Here is a 12,738-nt window from a genome sequence, read left to right as displayed (position 1 = left end):
AAGAAAACATCGAACAAAAGACAGTACATGCAATGAAAATCAAACTCGGAATTGAATTTCACGGAGTGACATTTGTAGACTAGTTCATCCTCCTGAGAACCAGCGCCCTCTGCAATGGACGATTGTGGATGTGCATGTAAGGTGTGTAGTTTAAAGCAGTTGGGCAACCAGCGCCCCCTACAGGATCGCCAACTAATATGTGTTTCGTATGGGCTGCAAGCGGTACTCCGCTGTAATGCACTTTTCCACCACTTGTGGCAGTAATGACAAAATCGAACGAACAGAAGAAGCATGTAGCTAAAGTCATGGAGAAGTTTCTTAAGCGCAAAAAATTATGACTAAAGTAGTGAAGTTGTATTTTCATTTGCACTTTCATTTTATTGACTTCTTTATTTAAGAAACACATAACGCAGCTGGGATAGGCTCCAGCTATCGCCGCAACCCCCAAGAGGGACAAGCTGTAGAAAATGTATAGATAAATAATGATAAATGGGTTGTACTTGTATAGCGCTTTTCTACCTTCAAGGTACTCAAAGCGCTTTGACACTACTTCCACATTCACACACACATTCACACACTGATGGAGGGAGCTGCCATGCAAGGCGCTAACCAGCACCCATCAGGAGCAAGGGTGAAGTGTCTTGCTCAGGACACAACGGACGTGACGAGGTTGGTTCTAGGTGGGATTTGAACCAGTGACCCTCGGGTTGCGCACGGCCACTCTCCCACTGCGCCACGCCGATGGATTATTATTATTATTATTGTGTGTTATTAACTTAGTTAGAATGTATTTGTAATGGGGAATTGTTCAAAACAGTTGAAAAATGTTGACATAGTAAGAGTATGATATTAAAAGGGGAATTTTGGAATTTCGGGAAAAACGGGAATTTGCATGAAAAGATTTAAAAGGCGTGTTTTGAAGGTGGAATGGTCAAAAACGGTTGAAAAATGTTGACATAGTAACAGTAAGATATTAAAAGGGGAATTTCAGAATTTCGGGAAAAATAGGTGGAATGGTCAAAAATGGTTGCAAAATGTTGACGTAGTAGCAGTAAGATATTAAAAGGGGAATTACTTATTTTGTGAAATTTGGAAAAAACGGGAATTTGTACGAAAATATTTAAGAGGCTTGTCTTGAAGGTGTAATGGTCAAAAACGGTTGAAAAATGTTGACGTAATAGCATTAAGATATTAAAAGGGGAATTTCATAATTTCGTGAAAAACTGGAATTTGTACGAAAAGATCTGAGGCCTGTTTCGAAGGCGGAATGGTCAAAAACAGTTAAAAAATGTGGACGTAGTAACAGTAAGATATTAAAAGGGGAATTTCGGGAAAAACGTGAATTTGTAGAAATTGATCAAAGAGGCGTGTCTTGAAGGTTGAATGGTCAAAAATGGTTGAAAAATGTTGACGTAGTAGCAATAAGATATTAAAAGGGGAATTTCGTAATTTTGTGAAATTCGGGAAAAACGGGAATTTGTACGAAAATATCTAAGAGGCTTGTCTTGAAGGTGTAATGGTCAAAAACGGTTGAAAAATGTTGACGTAGTAGCAGTAAGATATTAAAAGGGGAATTTCGTAATTTCGTGAAAAACTGGAATTTGTACGAAAAGATCTATGAGGCCTGTTTCGAAGGTGGAATGGTCAAAAACGGTTAAAAAATGTGGACGTAGTAACAGTAAGATATTAAAAGGGGAATTTCGGGAAAAACGTGAATTTGTAGAAATTGATCAAAGAGGCGTGTCTTGAAGGTTGAATGGTCAAAAATGGTTGAAAAATGTTGACATAGTAGCAATAAGATATTAAAAGGGGAATTTCGGAATTTTGGGAAAAACGGGAATTGTACAAAAAGATCTAAGAGTCGTGTCTTGAAGGTGGAATGGTCACAAAACTCCGAAAAATGTTGATGTAGTAGTAAAATCTTAGAAGGGAATTTTGGAATTTTGTGAAATTCGGGAAAAACGGGAATTTGTACAAAAATATCTAAGAGTCGTGTCTTGAAGGTGGAATGGTCAAAAACGGTTGAAAAATGTGGGCTCTGCAGACTTTCCAGGAAGAGGGGAAAATAAGGCTTTGGAAAATTGGGAATACTGGGAAAATTATGCAATTTTTTGGGGACTTGGAAAAAGGTAGTTTGATTGTCTGAGGCGGGTGGAGCGTGTGGATGGTGGAACAGTTCAAATCGGTTAAGAAACGTCAGCATATGGAGAGGTGGAAATATTGCTCATTCATTGTCAATGGGGAGAAAATTACGGGAAATTCTGGAAAAAATGGGAATTTTGGGAAAAGGGACAGCATGTTTTGTCTTCGACATGTGAAGAACAGTGTGGGTGGATGGTTGAAATGTCGGAATCGGGTAAATAAAAGGCGCAAAATTTTGGGAATAGTCGATATTGTAGAACTATTAATACATCCATTCATTTGAATGGGAATTTATAAAAATTTCGGGAAAAAAATGATTTTTTTAAAATACAGGTTTTACAACAATTGCCCTAGATGATATGAATAGGTTGGTGTTGGAATTTCTTAAAATGGTTGAAAAATGTTGACGTAGTAACAGTTTGATATATAATGGAATGGAATTTCGGAAAAACCGGGAATTGGTACGAAAAGAAAAATGGTAGTTGTGTTGTTCTAAAACTACCATTTGAGGGTGGACTGGTCAAAAATGATGGAAACAGTAGACTGTGAAAATTTTCCAGGAAGAGGTGGAAATAGGGTTTTGGAAAACCGGGAATCCTGGGAAAATCCTGGAATTTTTTGAAACTTGGAAAAAAGTAGTTGGATTGTCTAAGGCGGGTGGAGTGTGTGGAATGTGGAATGTTTCAAATCGGTTCAGAAATGTGGAAATTGCACAAGTTCGAAAAATGGCAAATTCATTTCCAAGTGGAAAAAAGACCCAGAAAATTGAAAATTCTGGGTAGTCTCTGATTTTTGTGTGTGTTTTTTGTGGAGTAGCTCAAAGGGCCAACATAATTTGTGTTCAACATGTGAAGAACAGTGTGGGTGAAAGATCGGAATCGGGTAAAAAATGGCACACAATTATGAGAATTTTGGATATTGTTGAACTATTAATACCTCCGTTAATTTGAATGGGAATTTCTTAGAAAACATTTATTTAAATATTGGAAAACTATAAATGTCCAAGATGGTATGAATGGGTTGGTGGTGGAATTTTCCAAAACAGTTGAAAAATATTGACATACAGTAGCAACAGTTTGATATTAAATGGAACTGAATTTTGCGAAAACCGGGAATTTGTATGAAAATAAACATGGTGGTTTTGTTGTCCCAACGGTGGAGAAATGTGGACTGTGAAAACTTTCCAGGAAAATTTGAAAATAAGACTTGATTAACATGGACCCTGACTTAAACAAGTTGAAAAACTTATTCGGGTGTTACCATTAAGTGGTCAATTGTACGAAATACGTACTGTACTGTGCAATCTACTAATACAAGTTTATATCAATCAATCAATCAATCAATCAATCAATCAATCAATTAATCAATCAATCAATCAACCAAGGATAACCAGGAATCCTGGAATTGTTTTGGAACAATCGGTTTCTCAACCGGTTCAATCGGGTTGAGAAACGTGGCAACTGCGCAAGTTCGAAAAACGGCCCATTCCTTTCCAAGGGGGACAACAGACCCAGAAACCCGGGAATTCTGGGTAATCTAGGATTTTAGCCGAACATTTTGATACTCGAACAGTTCCGATCAGATGAAAACTGTGGTCTGTTTGGGCATTCAAACAATTTTTGAAAACCAGGTTAGCTTAGACTTCTAGACTTAGACCTAGTTCTAGACTTAAGTAGTTAGATGAGATAAGTGGCACAGCATACTGTAGCTTCTTACTACTTTGCAGAAATGCCACAATCATTGCAAGAGTTTAACTGCAGAAGACGGAGAGAAAACCCTCAAATTAAAATGGGCTCTGACGGCGACTCAGGTGGGTGGGCATACGCCCCACGGGTGGGTATACCCCCCCTGCAGCTGTCGTTAAAATGCCATTTAGAGGAATGACTAGCGAGCCATTATACTGACCCCCTATCACGTTTCTGCAAGCTTCCAGCCTCACAAGTCAAGTCAAGCAGACAAATGGCTGAAGATTAACAAGGAAGGCGAATAAAACACTCCTTCAACAATCCCAGGAACAAGCCTAGTTCATGTCTTCTATTCTGTAACTGCTTCAACAATCCCAGGAACAAGCCTAGTTCATGTCTTCTATTCTGTAACTGCTTCAACAATCCCAGGAACAAGCCTAGTTCATGTCTTCTATTCTGTAACTGCTTCAACAATCCCAGGAACAAGCCTAGTTCATGTCTTCTATTCTGTAACCGCTGATTAAACACCCCCGTCCTTAACACACGCACGGACAATAGAAGAGAACTTCACGGCCGGTAATGGCCGGGATCAGACTTTTATAGAGCATACAGATTCTTAAGTGTGTTCTCACGTAACTGATACATCAGGATCACTCTTCATCCCCAACATAAATCTAATCACCGCTTGTCGCCGGTCAATGCTCGGGACGGCAGGGGATCCCTTAAAAAATTACGCACAGGTGTGGTAAGAGGACTGTGTGTGTGCTATTTTTTTTTTCAAAACTAGCTTTTTAATTTTACATAGTATGCATATATTATTAATGTTGTAAATACAAATATTGTATATATCTAGAAAGGGTGGTCCTAGAGAGGGAGGCATTATTTCAGAGGTCCCCAGAAGGTACGAAATATAATAATATGTGTGTGTGTGTGTTCTGTGTGAGTGTGTGTGTGTGTGTTGTTTTTCTTCACAACACACTTTTATTATATTTACATAGTATGTATGTATTATTAATGTTGTAAATACAAATCTTTATATATCCAGAAAGGGTGGTCCTAGAGAGGGAGGTATTATTTCAGAGGTCCCCAGAAGGTACGAAATACAATAATGTGTGTGTGTGTTCTGTGTGTGTGTGTGTGTGTGTGTGTGTTATTTTTCTTCACAACACAATTTTATTATATTTACATAGTATGTATATATTATTAATGTTGTAAATACAAATCTTTATATATCCAGAAAGGGTGGTCCTAGAGAGGGAGGTATTATTTCAGAGGTCCCCAGAAGGTACGAAATACAATAATGTGTGTGTGTGTTCTGTGTGTGTGTGTGTGTGTGTGTGTGTGTGTGTGTGTGTGTTATTTTTCTTCACAACACAATTTTATTATATTTACATAGTATGTATATATTATTAATGTTGTAAATACAAATCTTTATATATCCAGAAAGGGTGGTCCTAGAGAGGGAGGTATTATTTCAGAGGTCCCCAGAAGGTACGAAATACAATAATGTGTGTGTGTGTTCTGTGTGTGTGTGTGTTATTTTTCTTCACAACACAATTTTATTATATTTACATAGTATGTATATATTATTAATGTTGTAAATACAAATCTTTATATATCCAGAAAGGGTGGTCCTAGAGAGGGAGGCATTATTTCAGAGGTCCCCAGAAGGTACGAAATACAATAATGTGTGTGTGTGTGTGTGTGTTCTGTGTGTGTGTGTGTGTGTGTGTGTTATTTTTCTTCACAACACACTTTTATTATATTTACATAGTATGTATATATTATTAATGTTGTAAATACAAATCTTTATATATCCAGAAAGGGTGGTCCTAGAGATGGAGGCATTATTTCAGAGGTCCCTAGAAGGTACGAAATACAATAATGTGTGTGTGTGTATGTGTGTGTGTGTGTGCGTGTGTGTGTGTGTGTGTGTGTGTGTGTGTGTGTGTGTTATTTTTCTTCACAACACAATTTTATCATATTTACATAGTATGTATATATTATTAATGTTGTAAATACAAATCTTTATATATCCAGAAAGGGTGGTCCTAGAGATGGAAGCATTATTTCAGAGGTCCCCAGAAGGTACGAAATACAATAATGTGTGTGTGTGTATGTGTGTGTGTGTGCTATTTTTCTTCACAACACGCTTTTATTATATTTACATAGTATGTATATATTATTAATGTTGTAAATACAAATCTTTATATATCCAGAAAGGGTGGTCCTAGAGAGGGAGGCATTATTTCAGAGGTCCCCAGAAGGTACGAAATACAATAACGTGTGTGTGTGTGTTCTGTGTGTGTGTGTGTGTGTGTGTGTGTGTGTTATTTTTCTTCACAACACGCTTTTATTATATCTACATAGAATGTATATATTATTAATGTTGTAAATACAAATCTTTATATAACTAGAAATGGTGGTCCTAAAGAAGTAGGTATTTTTTGGAGGTCTCAAAAAGCTAAGAAATACACAAATGTGTGTGTGTGTTCTTGTATTTCTACCCTTCTTGAGACATGAAGAAGGAAAAGTAGCTTCCATATGAGGAGGTGTGAACAAGGGATGACACAAATAATGGTCCCAATAATAGTAATAATGTTGTAAACACAAATCTTCATATATCTAGAAATGGTGGTCCTTAAGAGGGAGGCATTATTTGGAGGTCTCAAAAAGGTAAGAAATACACACATGTGTGTGTTCTTGTATTCCTACCCTTCTCGAGACAAGAAGAAGGAAAAGTAGCTTCCATATGAGGAGGTGTGACATAACATGACCTAAATCACGGTCCCAATAACTTTATATCTAATGGAGTATTTCTCATCTGCACCCCTGCTGGTGACATCTATCAACATATGAAATAACAAGTGTGTGTAAAAAAATTGAAGTGCTCCCCCGTATATATATATATAGATATATATATGTATATATGTACAGAACTGTTTCATGAGGGATTCCCTCAATCATCAGGAGATTGAGGGAACCCCTCATGAAACAGTTCTGTAGAGAGGAAGTAGTCTTGTGATTTTTCCCACACCTACATATTGCGCTCTACCACGGTATCAAACACTATTCTCTGGATAATCCAACCAAGACATATATATATATATATATCCGTTCATCCATTTTCTGCCGCTTATTTCCTTTGGGGTCGCTGGTGCCTATCTCAGCTACAATCGGGCAGAAGGCGGGGTACACCCTGGACAAGTCGCCACCTCATTGCAGGGCCAACACACATAGACAGACAACATTCACACTCACATTCACACACTAGGGACTATTTAGTGTTGCCAATCAACCTATACATATACATATACATATACACATATATATATATATATATATATATATATATATATATATATATATATATATATATATATATATATCCATTCATCAATTTTCTGCCGTTTATTTCCTTTGGGGTCGCGGGGGGCGCTGGTGCCTATCTCAGCTACAATCGGGCGGAAGGCGGGGTACACCCTGGACAAGTCGCCATCTCATCGCAGGGCCAACACACATAGACAGACAACATTCACACTCACATTCACACACTAGGGACTATTTAGTGTTGCCAATCAACCTATATATACATATACATATACATATACATATATATATATATATATATATATATATATATATATATATATATATATATATATATATATATATATATATATATATATGTAGATAATTTAATATTTTGGGGCCGTGATGCATTGACAGTGTCTCTCCTTACTACTTTCAAGCCACTAATGGCTACAACATTCAGATTTAGGCCACATATGAATCCTTGTCACACAGATGACTAATGGTCTGTTGTCATGCCGACACACGCCAGACAAGTTGTGTCTTTGTGCTTGACGTTCCTCCACACACACACACACACACACACACACACACACACACACACACACACACACACACACACACACACACACACACACACGTCTGCAGGAGCCCTGGTTGTTGATAAAGACCTTCAAGTGGTAGCCATTAAGCCACTTGAAGTGTGAAGCAGCCAAGTAGTAGAAACCAGCATTAAAAGTGTTGATGTGTAATGAGTCCTCAGTCCCCAAATCAACATCACGGGAAAATGGTGTCCTCCAGGCGAAGAGGAAAAGGACATCCAGATTTTAGCAGCTTGAAGTGGAAATCCTTTGATGCTACATTATGTGACTTTGTGTCTGTAGCGCCCGTGGCATCGTGCACATGTGTGCAAGTAGCAGTAATGCTGAAAAGCACTTCCAGGTTTTATGGAGCTTCTCGCCTATTCCGGCAAGATCATGTAAAGCCACGATGGACTGGGTTCTGAAACAGGGTGAATGTCTCCTTTTCTGACACACAGATGTTGTTACCAAGTTGAATACTTGTGTTTAGCGTCAAATCAGAAGTAAAGTTTCATAACAACAAGTCTAATAACAATTATTTTTTTATAAAATTTTAAATAGGTTCATAATTAGCAAAAATCTTAATTTTTATGCCATCTTCCGGCAACCGGAAGGATTTGTTCTTACCTGTAAATTGCTTTAAAAACAGATTAATTATAAAGACTATAAGTAATACATTAAGAGAAATGGTTTGAATCGAGAGTCAATCTGTCACCCCAGGAATTGGAACTCAATCGAATCGATATCACAACCTAGCGGGCACAAGACATTGAAACAATGTTGAGTTTTATGATCCGCTGCACGGATTATATTCTGTTTAGGTTTTCGGGTCATTTGTGTTATTCTGTTAGTGTTGGACTCCGTTCAGTTCCTGGTTACCATGGTTGCTTATTATTTTCACCTGCCGCTTGTTTCGGACGCACACCTGTGTTTTGGTAATCACTGTCATTATTTAAGCCTGCCTTCTCCCGTCAGTCTGTCTGGGTTCCTTGTTTGCGGTGAGCTACAGTCGCGTTTATGTTTCTGGTTCCAGTCTCTGTGCCTAGTATTAGCCTTAGCTTTTCGTGCGTTCGGCACATGTTTCTTTTATTTCCAGACTCTGTGCTAAGTGTTAGCCTTAGCTTCCCGTACGTTCGGCACATGTTTCTTTTGTTTCCAGACTCTGTGCTAAGTGTTAGCCTTAGCTTCCCGGACGTTCAGTACATGTTTCTTTTGTTTCCAGACTCTGTGCTAAGTGTTAGCCTTAGCTTCCCGTACATTCAGCACATGTTTCTTTTGTTTCCAGACTCTGTGCTAAGTGTTAGCCTTAGCTTCCCGTACGTTCAGCACATGTTTCTTTTGCTTCCAGACTCTGTGCTAAGTGTTAGCCTTAGCTTCCCGTACGTTCAGCACATGTTTCTTTTGTTTCCAGACTCTGTGCTAAGTGTTAGCCTTAGCTTCCCGTACGTTCGGCACATGTTTCTTTTATTTCCAGACTCTGTGCTAAGTGTTAGCCTTAGCTTCCCGTACGTTCAGCACATGTTTCTTTTGCTTCCAGACTCTGTGCTAAGTGTTAGCCTTAGCTTCCCGTACGTTCAGCACATGTTTCTTTTGTTTCCACACTCTGTGCTAAGTGTTAGCCTTAGCTTCCCGTACGTTCAGTACATGTTTCTTTTATTTCCAGACTCTGTGCTAAGTGTTAGCCTTAGCTTCCCGGACGTTCAGTACATGTTTCTTTTGTTTCCAGACTCTGTGCTAAGTGTTAGCCTTAGCTTCCCGTACGTTCAGCACATGTTTCTTTTGTTCCCAGACTCTATTGTATTTCTAAGGTTTTATTATTATTATTATACCACCATCTCTTTGAGCTGTAATTTGACCCCCAAATCATGCTTCAAAACTCACCAAATTTAACACACACATCAAGACTGACGAAAATTGCGATCTAATCAAAAACCAAAACCTAAAACTCAAAATTGCGCTCTAGCGCTCCCTAGGAAATAACACATACAAAACTGCTTGTAACTTCCGTTAGGAATGTCGTAGAGACATGAAACAAAAACTTCTATGTAGGTCTGACTTAGACCTGGATTTCATACACTGACCACTTTCAGCAAAAATCAACAGGAAATTGGCAAAAAATCCTTCAAAACAAAAGTTTCCTAAAAAATGTCATTTTTGCCTCTTTGAGCTGTATTTTGACCCCCTTAAAATGCTTCAAAACTCACCAAACTGGACACACACATCAGGACTGGTGAAAATTGCGATCTAATATAAAAACAAACCCCAAAACTCAAAATTGCGCTTTAGCACCCCTAGGAACAAAAAACTGACAAAACTGCTCCCAGGAAGAAAACACAGACAAAACTGCTTGTAACTTCAGGTAGGAATGTCGTAGAGACATGAAACAAAAACCTCTATGTAGGTCTCACTTAGACCTACATTTCATTAATTGACATCCCTCAGCAAACATCAACAAGAAGTTGGCAATTACCCCTTCAAAACAAAAGTTTTGTAAAAACCCGTCACCTTTTTTTCAAACATAATCCACTCCGAGCGCGTTTGTTGTGTCGGCTTCAAACTCGCACAGGAAAGAGATTGAACACTTCTGATTAAAAGTTGCGCAAATTGTTTCTCTAACTGCTCCGGTTTTGATTTTATGAGCCTTGAAAAAACCGCTGCGCTGCTGCCGTCTCAAGATGGCCGATTAAAAGCAGGAAGCACCAGCGTGACCACACAATGCAGAAAAGGTAGGTAATGTGCAGGTAAAGATATGTTGACTGAGTGAAAGAAGGAGGCACCAGTTTGACTCCAGGATACAGAGAAGGTAGGTAATGTGCAGGTAAAGATATGTTGTCTGGGTGATGGCAGGAAGCACCAGTGTGTATGGGGGACAGAAAGAAGCACCAGTGTGACCCCAGGATGCAGGGAAGGTAGGTAATGTGCAGGTAAAGATATGTTGAATGGGTAAAGGCAGGAAACACCAGCAAAAGTCGGTCCCGTCCATCGCTGCTTGTAGCTTTCATTCTAATTATAGTTTCATATTGAAATGAGAAGCAAATAAGTGTTCTAGTCAAATAATGCAATTATCGATTGTCTCAATGGACTTAAATATGAAATGTGCCTCTTACATTTTTTAATCAATGTTTTGATTAAACATATTTTAAAGTTAAAACAAATATGTTTATAAAAGCACATAAAAGTGTACATGAAGATGCCAACAACACAAATAAAATAGAGGAACATGTTTATTTTTTTTACTGAATATTCTTTATTTTCTATCTCTGCTGGCTCGCCTTCCTTGTTTGTTTGTTTATTTGTTGTTTTTAAATGTGTGTATTTGTGTCTTTAAGAAACGTTGTGACCTGCAATGTGCACATTAAGCACCAGGCCAGATCTTGTGTTTCCACGCTGGCCTCCAACTGTGTCCTTCTTCTCTCTTCTGCTCCGAGGAACACTTTTTTTTGTCCCGGGTTCTCAAATCCTCTGTGAAGAATCCTGTGTTGGTGTTTGTGTGCATGTCCTCAGGTGGCCCCGGCCGGCTGGTGGGGGCCAACCACAGCGTTTGTGCAAGGGCGACACACTTTCTTCAGAGCAGGGGTGTCCAAAGTTTTAAAAATACGATAGAAAAAATTCTAAAACGTAAAAAGTGATATAAAAGAGCAAACGGGTGAAATGTAACAAGAAAATGTTGCAATATTTACTCTAATACCACAAAGCTGCCATGCAGGCTGTTTCTTTCTTTAAAAAAATAATAATGAATCAAAATCATTGTCATTATGAATTATTGACCTATTCAAGGTTCTGATCAGGTCACGTTAAATTTTCCACTTCGACATATTTTTTGGGGAAAACGTTGCATATTTTGTTTGCCATATAAAAAACTGAGCTGTTTTTTTTAAAGAAGGGCCTAAAATGAACAAACAAAAAACATAAACAACAATCAATCAATTAATGTTTACTTATATAGCCCTAAATCACTAGTGTCTCAAAGGGCTGCACAAACCACTACCACATCCTCGGTAGGCCCACATAAACAATAAAACTTATAATTGAAGGATAGATCAGTTCGAGATGCCACCTCAGTAGAAGCATTTAAGTCTCACCTTCAAACTCATTTGTATACTCTAGCCTTTAAATAGACTCCCTTTTTAGACCAGTTGATCTGCCATTTCTTTCCTTTTTCTCCTATGTCCCACTCTCCCTTGTGGAGGGGGTCCGGTCCGATCCGGTGGCCATGTACTGCTTGCCTGTATATCGGCTGGGGACATCTCTGCGCTGCTGATCCGCCTCCGCTTGGGATGGTTTCCTGCTGGCTCTGCTGTGAACGGGACTCTCGCTGCTGTGTTGGATCCGCTTTGGACTGGACTCTCGCGACTGTTTTGGATCCATTATGGATTGAACTTTCACAGTATCATGTTAGACCCGCTCGACATCCATTGCTTTCCTCCTCTCCAAGGTTTCTCATAGTCATCATTGTCACCGATGTCCCACTGGGTGTGAGTTTTCCCTGCCCTTATGTGGGCCTACCGAGGGTGTCGTAGTGTTTTAGGGCTATATAAGTAAACATTGATTGATTGATTGATCTGAAGTTAATCTCGAGATTATTGTGTTAAAAGTAAACTGTAAAAAAGAATGTATGATTTATTTTCCAACACTTTAATGGGAAGGAACGTTTTGGATCCCCAATCGTTTTAGTGTGATTTGTTTTTTAATGTCATTGCTCAAAAAATAATAATGAATTAAAATCAATGCTCCAATTATTATATAATCTCATATATTCCACTTAAAACAAATATTGGGTGAAAATATTGCATATTTCGTGATTTTTTTTGTGACAAAAATAGCATACAACTTAAATCTTTAAAATCATTATATGGACAGATGGACCTAATGTTGATTTAGAGATTTAAAACTTGAATGATAATAAAGTCTCACCTTAAAACTCATCTGTATACTCTAGCCTTTAAATAGACCTCCTTTTTAGACCAGTTGATCTGCCGCTTCTTTTCTTTCTCCTATGCCCCCCCCCTCCCTTGTGG

The 12,738-nt window shown here is 38.4% G+C and overlaps 1 protein-coding gene across 2 annotated transcripts in view; it reads right to left on the bottom strand.

The window, feature by feature from the left end:
• Nucleotides 1-12,738, bottom strand: part of epha3 (eph receptor A3) — a 297,755-nt gene that overhangs the window by 73,251 nt on the left and 211,766 nt on the right. The gene's annotated exons all lie outside the window — the stretch shown is intronic.

The sequence above is a fragment of the Nerophis ophidion genome, linkage group LG13 (assembly GCF_033978795.1).
Source record: "Nerophis ophidion isolate RoL-2023_Sa linkage group LG13, RoL_Noph_v1.0, whole genome shotgun sequence".
Lineage (NCBI taxonomy): Eukaryota > Metazoa > Chordata > Actinopteri > Syngnathiformes > Syngnathidae > Nerophis > Nerophis ophidion.
This window is presented reverse-complemented; position numbering and strand designations above follow the sequence as displayed.